Raw genomic sequence first — 15,871 nt, 5'->3', positions numbered from 1 at the left:
CTGATTATATAACCAAGGGATCTGAAATTACTAGGAGGGAACAAGTGCTATTGATGGGTTATCTGTAGGACCGAAGAACCTATATATGATGGGCAATGATCTAAGCTTGTTCAGTGCATTTTTTCAAAATCTATTCTCAAAGCTGCATGGGCATGATTATCCTTTTCCTACTCACCCTACCCTGCATATTTTTATTCTCATTCCTGCTTTCTCACAATAATATGCATTCCCATGGACAGTCAGCTGTTCTTCTACGATATATTTGCAGGATGGAAGATACAATGGTAAGAATGAAACTTTGAAAGGATCATGAATATGAACAACTTCTGATGGAATTGGGTTGACATTTGGGATGTCTAGGCCTTGACTTGGAGAAGATATACTAAATCCTAAGTTTTCCCCTATATGTTAGAGCAAAAAATGTATGAATTATAATTATTTTATTCTATTATACATATACATTAAGTCTATAATCTGACTAGAATTTGCAGTGAATGGGTAAGCAGGGATACATTGGTTTAGTGTGATGGAATAATGTGCAAGATCCCAGAGAGGAGATTGTAGTGGCCTTTGTTCATTCCCAAGCATTTCGCTGATGTGCTACACTGAACCATGGTTTGACTAGTTTGTCATCCAAACCCGGACTCATTGTTTAGCTCACTCCAGACAAGCCACAAGTTGTAATCTATAGGACAAACTTTGGTTACAGTTTGTAGTTTGTCTAGAGAGAGCTAAACTATAGCTTCACCTAGCGCAGCATCCAAAAACAAAGAAAGACCAAAGCAGCCACAGTTTCCTCTCCAGAAACTTGCGTTTTTGTTCAGTTGCACTAAGCCAAATTAGGAAGCTGTATGGATGGCTCTGAGGTACCCAGTTAGACTTTTCACTTGTTTCTCAAACAGCAAACATCCCATTGCCAAAGCTGTGCATCAAACCATGTTTTAAAGCAAATTTTTATGTCTATGATCCAGAGAGGGGGGGGGAACTTAAATCTATCCATTTGCAACACATTTTGTATTATATAGCAATACCTGGCAAATACAATGAGTGATAGTGTTTGGCTCTAGATTTTTGTATTTTCTTTCTCTTTCCTATTCCTTTCCGTTATTCTTCTTTAGCTAGCTATTTAATTAAAGGAGATGGCCACTGTTGGTCATACTGATGAAGGTACTTCCTTCAGCTTCCTCCTACCATAGGTTAAAAGTGTAGCTTTACAGATGGAGGTATTCCACATTGCTTTTACAATTTGAGTGTTAGACCTGGTTTGTAGCATTATTCATGATGCTGGCAACTCAGGAGACTTTGGAAGCAGAGTTCTTACCTGTGTAGGGGTTTTTTTAAAGAGAGCACAGCCATATTTGTAAGTAGCAATTCTTGATGGAACATAGTCCTGTAGGTGTACTTGGAAAAGTCCTAAATGAAATTTATTTTTTGAACTTATTAAGCAAAAGTCTTTTAAAGCGGGGGCAGAATAAGTAAAGCATGTTTCCAGTGAACGGTGCAGTTGCTAACACTGACACTGTCTAGGAATCCAAATGAATTGAGGCTGAAATTTCCTTTCTGTATTGTTTACAAAAGGGCTATATTATTCTTAAATACTTTGTTCTCCTAACAATGTCCCTTTATGATTCTGTCCCTCTATCTCTTTTTTCCCCTCCTTGGCAGGGAAGATAATGTTCTACACCAGTTCTGTTGTCCACCTTCTGGGTCTAGTAGTCCATCTTCAAGATAACAGAGAAGTTCTGAGTCGCTAAACTGTGCAGTCAGAGTTCCACATCTGTACATTCCACTCCCTCTTCTTTCTCTGGCTGGTGTGTATGGAACTGAAACTAACTTGCATGGATACACTAAAGGTTCTGGTTTGCAGCGAATTCAGATATGTTCAGAAGGGTATATGGCTGCCTAATCATTTCCACCCAGCATTTTCTACTACACGTTTTCACAACCCTCTTTATATGTTCTTATGTTATTTTGAGCGGCCACAGAATGTAAACCAATATGTAAATCTCACATTTTTAAAAACTAAAATAAAAAGTACCATAAACCTGACTTTTGTACAGTTTTGTTGCATACAGTCCCAATGACTTTTTTCAGTTTATGTTCTAATGATAATTAGTAAGCCTTTAAATAAATTTCATTCTCTCTCTCTCTCTCTCTCTCTCTCTCTCTCTCTCTCCCTCCCTCCCTCCCTCCCTCTCCCTCTCTCTCGGCCTCCCTCCCTCCCAGCATTTCAGAACATTCTTGTTCAGGGCTTTTGCAATACTGTCCAATCTGCAATTTACAAATGAGCCTAAATTTTTCAATTTTGGGATCTGGGGCTGCTATTTATCTTACCTTGGTTTTTAAACTTCAGATTTTATAAGATTTCAATTGTATCTCTGAGAACCATATTTCCTCAGTGTTTAAGAGGACTTTCGTGCCTTTGACGGTTAGCTGAATATCTGTTAAGTGTGCTTCTGAGGGAATATGCATTGTGTATATATGACACTAATGGACCCACACCATTTCAATGGGAAGATCAAACCTGACATTGTTGGGATAAAATAATTATATTTCTGTGTTGTGTGGAAGCCCACATGGGTACTTGACGAATGTGGAAATTGCTTTGAAGGTCAATGTAAAGCACGATCCACATGGGAGAAAAAATCGTTCAGTGCAGCCAAACTGACTGGTTGCATTTTATTATGCTAAGCATTTGCTAACCTTTTATATTTTTAACTACTTTCTTTTTATCTAATATAATGCTGTCCTTTATCTTATACTCCCTTTTTGGTATTCCTTAGCATTAATCCAGTAGTAACTTTCATACTAAGGGAGGCAGTTTTAAGAGCAAAAAAGCAAAATGTATATATGTGTTTTGCCTACCCTGTCAATCCACAAATAATAAGTGCAATCTTCATGTGATTCCATCTGTATAATATTCTTTTAATATAAGATGTTGAGCAATAAGACGGGATGCAGCAATATAAGTTCTGATAAGGATAATGCAGTATCATTGTGTAAATGTCTGGATTTTGCTGGAATTATTAGCCTTTTACTTTATTTAGGAAGGAATACCTCACAGAGGGTGAGAATTTATGTTGTTGTGACTTGCTTTTCTTTTTCACAAACAAAAACAATAATTATCTCTGCCCTCAGTGTAGTGATGTATAGCACTGTAATTACTCCTTTTCTCACCCACTGAGATGTCTGGAATCTTTTAATCTAATTATAATTTTGTTTGTGCGTGTAAAGGCAAAAATAGAAGGGCCTATTCTATGTAACGAAGTTCAAAGCATTCATTTTGGGTGCCAGTTTGCAAGATTAATAAAAAGGATGCTGATTAGCCTGGCCACCATTTGAGGTTTTTTCCTCTCTCTCTTTTTTTTTTTTGCTTTTTGTGAAGGGCAACACAAGTTGGATCTTCGCTACCAGCTATGGCTGTGGTTGGTTCTGTTCCTTTTTAAGCTTTCCAATTAAGAAGGCAGGCTTTGGACTTGTACGCTCTTGGTGTGTGAAATCCTTTGCATCCGTAAGGTCTTTGAAACAACATTTTTGTGTGTCAGAAAAGCTGACGTTCAGTACTACAGTGGAAGCCGGATATCCCATTTTCCTTTTGAAACATACTTGTATATCTTGTTCTTCTTCAGCACTGGAGCAGGCAGATTTATCCCCTCATTAACATGTTGAGATGTAAGCAGGCAAAGGAATTACTTTATAAAATAGAATAGAAAAACACTGCTGGGGAGAGAGGGAGTCATCCTGTCCACTGAACTTGTTTAAACTTCCATATCTGGCAGCACAGGCTGTATTTTCTACTGTGCATGAATGGATCTTTCAACAAACGTACTTAACATGCACATTTTTAAAAAAGAAAGTTGGGAGGATGAAAATAATGTTCCCTTTGCCAATCTCAATCATGTGTAGCTCCTGCAAAATAAGTTTATAATAACTTGGAGAGAATGGCTTGAACAAAAAGACTCAATTTGGCACTTTATCACTGGGAAAGCTTGGAAATCTGGCCACATATTTCTAGCGGGATACAGCTCTGCAATATGGGTCAGCCCCGGGACATGTAAACTTTAGCTTTTGCCAGAATGTTTTATAATCATTTACTTCCTTGAGATACTTACCAATAGCTGAAAATTTCATGACCTATAATAATGGATGTTTTACTTCCCATTCAATGGAACAGAAAGCAGTTCAAAACCTACAGTTTACATAAATTGTAATAATAATAATAATAATAATAATAATAATAATAATAATAATAATAATCAGAATAAGTGCATGTTCCCAGATGGACTTTTGACAAAATAATGAAAGCTGTTTTTCAAATGAAATAAGCATATGCTAGTGAAAATGTCAACTTAACGATGGTTGGTGGTTAATATTTTTTTTTTTTTTACTGTAGTCTTAAATTGAGTATATTTATTTTGCATTACTTTCTAAGTCCTTGCTGAGGAAATATAAAACAACACATGAAATGAATTGCAGAAACATATTTGTTTCAAGTAAATGTAGATTAATTTTGGTCTTGGAATATACAGCTGTCTTTTCCCCCTTTCGCCTTCCTTACATTGTGAGGTGCTGTGCTGGCAAGGGCATTAATTCCAGTCTTGGCTCTTTTATTCCCTGAACTTGGGCACCATGGCTTATCATTTAACGTGCTTTGTGGGCATACACCCTTCTCATCACTTCCTGCAATCACTATTTAATAATAATAATAATATATATATATACAGGCTGCAGAATCTTTAAGGGATGCAAAAGTGACTTCAGCATGCAACCTGATTGGGAATCTGTTATTCAAATAGGCAGAAAGATTACAGTAAAAAGACTGCAACTCAGATGCAGGATGGCATGAATCTGTGAAGCCCTGTGAAATGTTTGCTCTTAAGGTCTCCTGGACCTGGAGAAAGGGCAGTAGTTGAGAGGTAAGGAAGCAAGAGACATGAAAGACTAATGAAAGGCCTGTAACTAGTAGCAGAAGTAAAACAGCTGAGTTTCTTAAATCTGTAGGCACGTTCACCTGGAAGGCGTATGTTACAGAAGTCAAGGAAGATCCCTTGGGCTTGTTCTGGCTGATTGGTGTTGAGATTTGCTAATCTGGCTGGCTACTCTTCTGTTCCCCCCTTTATGCTTTAGCCTGCATGGTACACAGGCTCAGTCCTTGCATGATAACCTCAGGACTTGCTGTAGACTTGGGACTGTCTGCTCCACAAGTGAGTTTGCCACTTGTTTTAGCTTTGATTCCACAAGGCTACTTCTGCAGCTGGAGTCAGTGGTTCATAATGTGGCTTATGCATTTCCAGAATGTAAGCTGTTGTGCATTTTGTTTCATTCACTGTTGTTGTTTTTAATTAAAAAGATAGTGCTGCCTACACACCAAACTTATGATTAATGCATGGTGAGTCATAATACATTCTTGCTTTTAACAAACAGCAGTGTTTAGCATTTAGCATTCAATCTTGTCAGCCTTGTCAAAACTATAAAAATGCAACAGTATATGAGTCATAGTAATTCAAAATGTGCCTCTTTCTGCAATCGGATTTGAAAGAGCTATAAATAGGCTAATCAAGAACAACTTCCATTCTAAAAAATAATGCAACTTGCATTCCACAAGGATACCTGCGTATGGAAGCTAGAGGGAGCTCTGATGCTGTGAGTTCCAAAACATCCACAGAGTGGTTCAGCATTTCTGGTTGAGATTGTAATTTCTGTTGTGTGTTTGCAAGTCTCTAAAATGCAAAAAAAAGAAGATAGCTACCATTAGTCTTACCTGTTATTGCTCTGTTCTCTTTTTAAAAAAATAGTCCCAGTAACACTGAATATAGTTAGAATAGAATATAATTTTTTTCTTCAGAGCCTTGACAGTTCCTCTAGTCTAGTGAATGCTTCGTCATCTGTTACAATTTATGAAAATTACAGACCTGTTTTAGATATGTTCACTGTTTTCATTGTCATTGAGTCTAGTGTTGATCTTACACCAAAACTTAACCTGGAGGTATGAATGGAAAATTTAAGGAATGGCAGACTTTCATATGTTGGGTCACTGCTGTATCTGCGAACAGGCAGAGATTATGCACACTTTAAATTTACAGAAGCTACTGTGAGGTCATAATACCAGACTTTATACGTAAGCAACACAGGTATGAGAAACTATGGGAAAATAATTTTGACCCAGTAAAAATGTTTGTTGAGTCATTAGAGCAGTGATAGCCCATGTGGGGCTCTCCATGTATTTAGGATTACATCTCCCATTAGCCAGGATGGTCAGTGGTCAGAGATCATGGGAGTTGCAGTCTGGAACATCTGAAGGCACCACATTTGTGCTATTCCTTCTCATGCCTATACCACAAATCTTGAGCTAAATTCATTTCATATTTTTAGACAAGGTTAAATAAATTAAGCCTGTGTAAGAGTTTGGGGTTTGTTTTTTAATTTATTAGATAGGCTTGGATTAAACAAAAACCCATACACAATCAACCAGTTCTGTGTCCCTGCAGAATGAAGGTACTACAGGTTGTTTTTGCGATTTTTGGTGACAGCGGGCCATTCTCATGCTATGTGGCAGTGTGCTTTTGAAACAGAAGAATTTCAAAAGCACTTCGTAATATAAAATGTGGGTCACAGCAGCTGCTGTTCAAAGAAAAGCATTCAGAAATGCTTCTGGGTATGCATAAGCCCTTGGGTATACTGAAATGGCTCTTTGAATCCTGGCCTTTAATTTCCTGCATAATACAGTAGAATTTATTCACTAGTTAAGAAAACAGCAACACATTTTTTTGTGAGGTACTTTGCAGCAGACAGTATTGACAAATCAGTAGGGCACCGGATTCAGGGACACAACAGCTACGTTCAGATTTGGTGGAGACATTAGTGGAGAAAGCAGTTTCTCTGTCAGGCGGACTTTGGTCTTTCAGATTTCAGCAGCACCCTGTGCAAGGCCAAAATTTAGTGCTCCTCCACCTCTTGCCTTCCATTCTGCTCAGTTCACTATGTCATAGCTTCAAAACCACCTAGGCGCAGCGCACAGTGTGGCAGAACTGGGCACACTAAACCCTCCTCTTTCTCTGTTAGCTAAATATAGCCTCTTCACTGATTATTTCAATTATATATGTCACTTGAGGGTGTTTTGGGTTTTTGGGGTGTGGTGGTTTGTTTTTTGGTTTTGTACAATTTGAGAAAAAACTAGTATCTCTGAAAAAAAATGCACCTTGGTAAATATGTCAATCACTGAAGAGATGTTAAAAGTAAACTGAAAGTGTGTCCATATAAAATCAGAGATATAGGTAATCATAGTTTCTAGTTGGCTTTAAGGATTTCTTCCATTAGGGTTAATGAAAGTTGGAGACAAAAATGCAGATAGGTTGTTCTTGCCAATTTTCATGTTTAGTTCATCATTTTAAGTTTTTGTCTGAAAATCACACTTCTGTGCTAGATTGAAGAACATGAAGCCATATGCAACATTTTCTCCCGTTCCTGTTCTGAGTGGCAGGATAAACACACATTCACAATGGTTATTTCCATTTCCCAAGATGACAAAGACCACTTATATAACACTTTGCTACTTAAATGAATCTATAATTTCTTCCCTTCACACAAACCTCTGTGCAAGGCTTTGAGCAAGCTAGTCTCAAAACGTTTTTATGAGCAACTCAACTATTCGCCTTATTCACCCTGTTTATCATACTGTAAAGTAACTCCTAATACATTGTAGTCCTGCACTGCAAAGGCTGCTAACACTTCCTCAAGAGTTCACAGAACATTTTATCCTTCCACTTATACAATGGTATCTCGGGTTAAGAACTTAATTCATTCTGGAGGTCTGTTCTTAACCTGAAACTGTTCTTAACCTGAGGTACCACTTTAGCTAATGGGGACTCCTGCTGCTGCCACACGATTTCTGTTCTCATCCTGAAGCAAAGTTCTTAACCTGAAGCACTATTTCTGGGTTAGCGGAGTCTGTAACCTGAAGCGTCTGTAACCTGAAGCATCTATAACTCGAGGTACCACTGTATTGCAAAACTTCACTTATGTAAGTGCACCTATGTGCTCCCCTGAAAACTGGTTGTTTTGGGGGATCCTTTGCAAAGGGGAGAGGGAATCAACACAAACTGCCTGCCTCCTTTCACTGATGGAAATCTCAACTAGATCAGAAGTCCTGAAAATGAAAGGCGTCTTTCCATTGATGGAAGGGATGCTTAGGATCCAAGAAAAAAAAATTAGTTTCACCTTACCTGCTTCTTTATTCCTGACACATTTTCAATTCCATCTGTTGATTTAATTCCTGACTTTTCTGAATAGGAATTTGTTGCTTTTCTCTTTTGTCCAGTGCTTAGGACCTGGTTTTTCTTTTTTGCATTTAGAACTTGTTCTTAATGTTTCATTTTATTGCTTATTCCATTTTTTTACTTTCACTCTTCATTCAAAGAGCTCAGGGTGTGGCACATAGGTCTAATTTCCCTTCCTCATTTTATTCTCAAAGCAGTTGTGACCGTACTAAGATTACTCAGTGAGCTTTGTGGCAGAGTGGAGATTTGAACCTGTGTCTCCTCTGTACTAACCTACTGTGGCAACCTAGTAGTTGAAATTCATACCAGCACAATTGGATAAATGGGTATCGCTGTGGCAGGATGGTAAACAGCATTTCCATGCTCTCTGGCACGTGTTACAGTGCTCCGTGCGCCAGAAGTGGTTTAGTCATGCTGACCACATGACCCGGAAAAGCTGTCTGCAGATGAACACCAGCTCCCTCAGCCTGAAAGCGGACATGAGCGCAACATCTCATAGTTGATTTCGACTGAACTTAACCGTCCAGGGGTTCTTTACCTACTAACCTACTAGCTAATATCCATCCATAATGATTTCTCAAGTACTTTCTCACAATATCCTGTCAGAAATGGCAAATAGAATGATCTTTCATCGTTTTCAGAACTGGGTTCCAACTGTAGCCTCAGCCTGCAACATAACTAAACATGTTTTTTGTCATATTTGTCTGTCTTCCTGTGAGTATCTCCCCCTCTCCATCTTCCTTCTCCCTCATTTTTTTTCATAATACAAGTTAAATTGATTGGACGCTGCAAGGGCACGCACTTTGCGCCAGGTGACAACCCAGTTGTGGGTACCTAGATACAAACTGGAAACCAAATACATCATTTTGTGCCTGAAACAAACCATAACCTTGATCAGATATAGCAAATGACCTTCCATAACAACAGATTTCTTGTAATAGCTCCTTGTTTTATATTAAGTAAAGCAATTTTGTATCGTTCCATTCTGGTTGTACATGAACTTTGCATTCTGTGTTCATAATAAGGTGTCATGTACTTTTGATTTTGTGAGCATGGGTAACACAGTTGCTGAGGACTTTTCCTAAATGTGGCAGATGTTTCTGACAAGTTTGTTTGGTAGCTAGGCATGAAGAGTCTGATTAAAGCAATTTTAATCTTCTTTGTTCTTAGTTAATCAGTGAGCTGTCAGCCGAGTCCTATCAATGCCAGCTGCCCATGAAATTGACAAGATTGCTACTCTGCTACTTTTTCTTCCCCTTCCACCACCACCCAATCATCTCACCTTATTCAAACACAAACAAAATTGTCTCGGGGCTACAGAATATCAAAAATTAGGTTTGACCATTTTATAAAGTAAAAACCAGTAGACTAGATCAGTTGACTATGTGTGTGTATGTATGTATGTATGTATGTATATACTGGTGCAAAGAAATAATATCTCCAGTAGAAAGAGGACATCTTGGTGAACGCTTTTAGCTCTTCATCCTCCTTGTTATGATCTGTGAGTTCATAATGCCTGCAGGCATCATATATTCCAACAAAAACAAAGCAAAACTGGTGTATATAATGTGCATTATTAAAAATATTTGAAGAGAGTGAGTAAAATAGGAAGTGCAGGCACTAGGGATGTTCCAAGTCACCGCACAAGCAAGCCATGGCTGTGAAAACAGAACCAGCATTACTTTCTGACTAGTAAAGGTGGAAAACATTGTCCCAGTGAAGTCCACAGCAGAAAAGTAAGCTCTAAGGCAGGGGGCCAGTCTACTGTCCCTCAGACCTTGTGGGGGTTCGGACTATGTTTTGAAAAGAAAAAAGTACGAATTCCTATGCCCTACAAATAACCCAGAGATGCATTTTAAATAAAAGGACACATCCTACTCATTTAAAAACACGCTAATTCCCGGACTGTCCGCAGGCTGGATTTAGAAGGTGATTGGGCCAGATACGGCCCCCCAGGCCTTAGTTTGCCTACCCATGCTCTAAGGCCATCAACACTGTCACATCCTCCTACTTCCTCCTTGAGGACCGAGAGGAGGAGGCATCTGGAAGGACTTGAGCCTTTGCAAATGCTCTATGTAAGCGTGCCCAAAATCTGCTCAGGCATTCAATCTCTTTCATGGAAAGCTGGTCATTTGCTCCAATTCTACCTTTCATTACTTTTGAAAAGATATACGATACAATAATCTTTATTGTCATTGTCCTATACAGAACAAAGAAATTGAAAAAATCTACATAATACATTCACAAACCAACAAGCCTGCTATCCCAGCTATTCCAATCTGGTTAGCCCCCTAAAAACTCTGATACCCCATTTTTAAATACAATATACTCCCATAGACACTCCTTACACTGCATCTTTATAACCCTGTACCTTCTTCCAGATGGACACGCCTAGGGCTTGCTGATCAGAAGGTTGACGGTTCAAATCCCCGTGACGGAGTGAGCCCCCGTTGCTTGGTCCCTGCTCCTGCCAACCTAGCAGTTCGAAAGCACGTCAAAGTGCAATTAAATAAATAGGTACCGCTCCGGGGGGAAGGTGAACGGCATTTCTGTGTGCTGCTCTGGTTCGCCAGAAGCGGCTTAGTCATGCTGTCCACATGACCCAGAAGCTGTACGTCGGCTCCCTCGGCCAATAAAGCAAGATGAGTGCCGCAACCCCAAAGCCGTCCATGACTGAACCTAATGGTCAGGGGTCCCTTTACCTGTACCTTACCTTCTTCCAGCAGAAGCTGAAAGAGATCATTTCCGGGGTGCACACTATCCTGCGCTATCTCTGCAGCTTTCTTATGGCACCTGGAAACATAGATTTGATCGAAGGTGGGAAGAGTGCACCCAGTTATTCTCTCCACAGTCTTTACAACCCTGGACAGCATTGTTCTGTCCCTGACCATGCAGCTCCCAAAGCACACACAGAGACCATAAGTTAATGCACTCTCAACAGTACAATGGTAAAATGTCATCAACAGGTCCTTTGAGAGATTATTTTTCCGGAGGATTCTCAGAAAATATAACCTGCTGTGCTCTCTTCATCAGGTCTTTGCTGTTTTCTCCCCAGGTTAGGTAATCTCTTAACTCCATTCCCAGAAATCGAAACACCAAGACCTGTTCCACACACTTCCCCTCAATAATAAGTGGCTGAATATTCAATTTACATTTCCTAAAGTCCACAGTAATCTCTTTTGTTTTCTTTAAGTTAAGGAGTAAGTTGTTTTTCCTGCACCACTCCCCCAACTACTCAACTTCCTTCCTATAGGCCACCTCCCCCTCTCCAGCCTTGATTAAACCAACCACCGTTGTATCATCTGCAAACTTAATGATCTTATTACTGGGGTATGGTCTTTGTTCCAATTAATTGTACAATTTTACAAAATTGTTCCCCTGATTTTGGTGTAGAACTGGGGTGCGTGGTGGTGGTGACTTAAATAATTCCATGATGCAAATATTCTGTGTAAGCAAGCCGCTTTCTTAAAATAATTAAAAAATGTGGTTATTTAAGCCATTTACTTCCAGACAATTTAGGGTGCCTCATTGAAAGGCAGAAAGTGGGCACTGATGTGGTAACCACAGCTGGAAAAAAAGCTACTTTCTACTTGCCAGCTGAGCTCTTTCCACCTCTATCACCTGCTTCTTCATTATTATTATTATTATTATTATTATGGCGCTTCACTTTCACATATCAAGAATTTAAAGGCTTCACAGAGAAAGCCTGAATCAAACACTGTCTAGGCCTTTTTGGCTGCATTTCTTGTGTTTGAAGATAAGAGCCTTTCCAACCAATTTCACTACTTAAATATAATTATCTTTGTCCCATTTTCCCCTGTTTGAAATAGGAATAAGCGGAGAAAAGATTCCCCATTGTGAATGTGTTCCAAAACCTATAGATTGTCAACTGCAGGGAGCCTTTGACCCTCTCTGTTGGACAGCTTCATGTCCTGCTACTCATGTTCTTTTTCTTGCTCTTTAAGTGCAAGCGGGTTTTTTTTATTTTTAAAAAATATGGAATATACCAAACCCATTCTGTATCTGAACTGTAATATAGAATTCTTAGAATTTCAGGACGAACAGAACTATAATAAGACTTATTTAATTTCAGAACTGATTAAGCAGTCTCCCCCCGCCCCCTGCCAACTTCCTATGTAATGGAGTTGGGCAATCAAATCAGCTGGATGGCTGTGAAAATCTCAGGTGCCATGTGTATAATCATTCTCAATTATTGTTGGCTTTAAAATAAAAGGCAATTTCTCTTCACTAGGTAGTGCTTACTGTATGGTTTTCTTCACAGAGGGAAAGATACTGACCAATGTGGTACCTTTTGCCTTTATTTCCATTCTAAGCTTAGCATGTGGTTTGCTAGCTTTATAGCTATTTTTAAACCTTTGTTTAACAGGGCAATATAATGGTACTATGTGTTTGCTTTTTCTGGCAACAATTCAAAAGTTGAATGATTTTGTAGTTAGTTAATCTTCCTTGTTAATGCTTTTAGCAAAATTGTAATCCTTTTTTAGTCTGTTGTAACCACACACACAAACACACAAAATTAACGTGTTCATGTTTCATAAGCTTCTTCAATATAGCATTTCAAGGAGGTGTTTTTTGCTAGAGCTTTGATAAAGCAGCAGTCAGTCTTATTTGTTACAGAATCAAACTTTGTGTCTTTGGGGAGGATATTATTACACATATTTTACATTATTAGATCTGATATGACCCCTAAAGTGTACAACTATGGTTTTATATACATTTCTGCTAATATCTGCCTAAAACAAGTTGTCATTTGGTGCACACAACATTCAAACATTACAAGTTCATGGAGGTTCATGCCAAAATATAACACAAATGATGCAGTAACTGAAGAATGTGACTTATAAATTGGACCTTGGTGTAATAATTCCCTAAAATGTTGAAAGGTAGCCCTATGAGTTACTGAACAAGATTATTTCAATTATCCAGAACACTTAAATCATGGATGATGAAACACAGTTCTAGAAGGCTCCAAAAGATGAAAGTCCATTCTTTGAATGGGTTTTGTTTATCCCATCATTATAAAGCCGCCATAAAGCTGAAAAATTAGCTGGAAGTGTGGTAGGGATAGGTGAAGAGGAGGATGCTGAAGCTTTACAAGTCTGCTTTAGTCATTGGCTTCTGTTACTGGAATGAATGAACAATTGCAAGTGGATCTACTTGAAATAGCTGAAATTCCTGGGGTATAGCTTTGAGCATCACAGGACACATTATGAAATACAGCAGTGAAGCAGAGTGTGATGGGGTGGTAATGATACTATATACCTGCATCCTTGTACCTACAGTTGGCTCCCCAAATAGTTAAATGATTGGGCAACCCATTCAAAAGTTTGGGCAATATGGGAGGATGGGTGTGGCAGAATGCTTAATTTGTATGGGCATGCAGGAGTCAAGCCATCTGACATGTTTGCGCTTAGCTATGTTTATGTCCATTTCCCCCCCAAATGCTTCCGCTTGAAATAAAGAAAATGGGAGCCGGAAAACAGCAGACGTGAAGAGACAGATATATTTAAGACAAACAGTATTCACATATTTTTCTAGGCATTTTTCAGGGAGTAGATGAGCAGCTGGAAAATGCTATAACTACCATATGCACAAGGCACAGGCTGAACATTCTAGTTGTGTGTGCGCGTGCGTGTGTGTAACATCAATGGCAAGTTTCAAATGGCCTGTCCTTAGATGTGTTTGAGATTTGTAGCTCAGTTATATGCATGCTTACTCAGAAACAAACACCACAGGATTCAGTGAGAATTCAGAGTAGAATGTTGAGATTTGGACAAGGAAAACTGAAATTCCCATTCAGCCAAGAAGTGAGTTGCACGCAATTCACCTAAACTCTTTCAGTCTGCTTTAACTGATGCTGGTTTTATATTGTATATTGCATATATCTTACTAATAATTTAATTTGATTTGGAATATTTTAATGATATTGTTTTAGTTGATATTTTACTGTTTCGTGGTGTGTGTTTTTATTTTGTAAAACATCTTGAGAAGGTTTTCACCTTTAAAAGCAATAAAATGATAATAAAATAAACTTCATAGGGTATTATAAAGGTGAAATGGAATATACCCCTGCATATGCATTGAGTAAGGGCTTGGTTAAAGCATGTTAAATTAATGTTTCTTCCAAGAAATTGTGCATAGAATTACGACTTAAGTCATGAACTGTGAAGTACCTTTGCTTCTAGTTCTAGCTGCTGCTTGTGCCATCAATTCATAGGAAAAATAATTGTCCTTAACTTGGGACTGGGCTATGTCTTTCCCTTATATTTTCATATTTGGGGCATGGCCCTGGCAGATGTCCTAAAGCTAGTCCATTCCTAGAAAAACAATAATCCTAAAACCTAGAATAAACCTGTGCCCATATGGAAGGCAAGTGAAGACGAGTATCATCATTTTCCTACAGGGGTGTAATTATTTAGAACACCTAGTTTTCTCCTCTGGTTTTGGAAATAACATGTGCTATTTTTAATGCATTTGTACACAAGCTGTTTTGTATCTGTACTCTAATTCCCTCGAGGTCACAAAAATGCTTAGTGTCACTCAGCACAATCAAGGTTCTACAGAGGCGATCAGCTAATCAGTGCGGCTTAGTGTCTCTTTAGCATATCTTCACTTTGTACAACAAATTGTCATTCCACAAAGAGGCTGAGAGGATGTTTAAATGTTCTAGTAACAATATTCTTAAGACAGTTTTTTTTATAAAAATATTATGTTGAAGTCAAGACACAGCCATATTCACAAATCGGCTGACACTTTCACGTGAAGGCTATATTAAACGAAACTTAATTACAAGTAAATTAAGTTCACCCTTGAGAATTGTCACATTAACAAAGAGAGGCAAGAAGACATATAGAGAGAAGCCTCCTTAAAATTCATCACAATTCCCTTCTTCTGGACTGGGCTGATAGCAAACAAAGGGAACAGAGAGCGAACAACACTTTTTAAAAATTATACATGCTGCGAATTATAGGATGTGTTGAAATTGTGTTCTATCTAGAAGATATATACAGTTTTATAAGTGAATTTATAGATCGGGGGAAAACTGATCAGTACAGTTACTTCAAAATTATGTGTCAATATATGTGTCCAATATCTTTTGATACTGTTTATAAATTGGAGCAGGAATTGTCTTCGCAGTAGGCATCTAGAGCACAGTTCAAAGCTTTGGCCAGCAGTGGTAGGTACTTGATCCAGATATGTGTCGACCACCATACCCACAGCCCCACAGAAGGTGGGGGTGAAGAGGCCAGAGGCATGGAGCAGACTGTTGACATCACATGGCAGTGATTGGGCTGATTCAGGATCCAGCTGATCCTGGAATGGCTCAAACTTGTTCCTGAAATGCCCAATTTTGGAAGTTTGCACTTACTACTGATGGCAGGGGACTGGTAGCAGTGGCTTCTGCCATCATTGGGCAGGTACCTTGGGATGCTGCTTGCTGGTGGAACCTCATCCCTCTGCCTCCTCAGAATCCTCACCAGCATGACAGATCAAAGGTTAGAATTGCTCTTTTAGTATAGAATTGCTTTCCTTTATTTTCACATTTTACATGGAATCTATATGACACCATTGCT

The 15,871-nt window shown here is 38.7% G+C and overlaps 1 protein-coding gene across 10 annotated transcripts in view; it reads left to right on the top strand.

Annotated features, from left to right (window-relative positions):
* IQSEC1 (IQ motif and Sec7 domain ArfGEF 1) overlaps nucleotides 1-15,871 on the top strand; it is a 310,602-nt gene that overhangs the window by 125,216 nt on the left and 169,515 nt on the right. The window lies entirely within an intron of this gene.

This window comes from Podarcis melisellensis (assembly GCF_964234715.1).
Source record: "Podarcis melisellensis genome assembly, chromosome: 2".
In the NCBI taxonomy this organism is placed as follows: domain Eukaryota; kingdom Metazoa; phylum Chordata; class Lepidosauria; order Squamata; family Lacertidae; genus Podarcis; species Podarcis melisellensis.
This window is presented reverse-complemented; position numbering and strand designations above follow the sequence as displayed.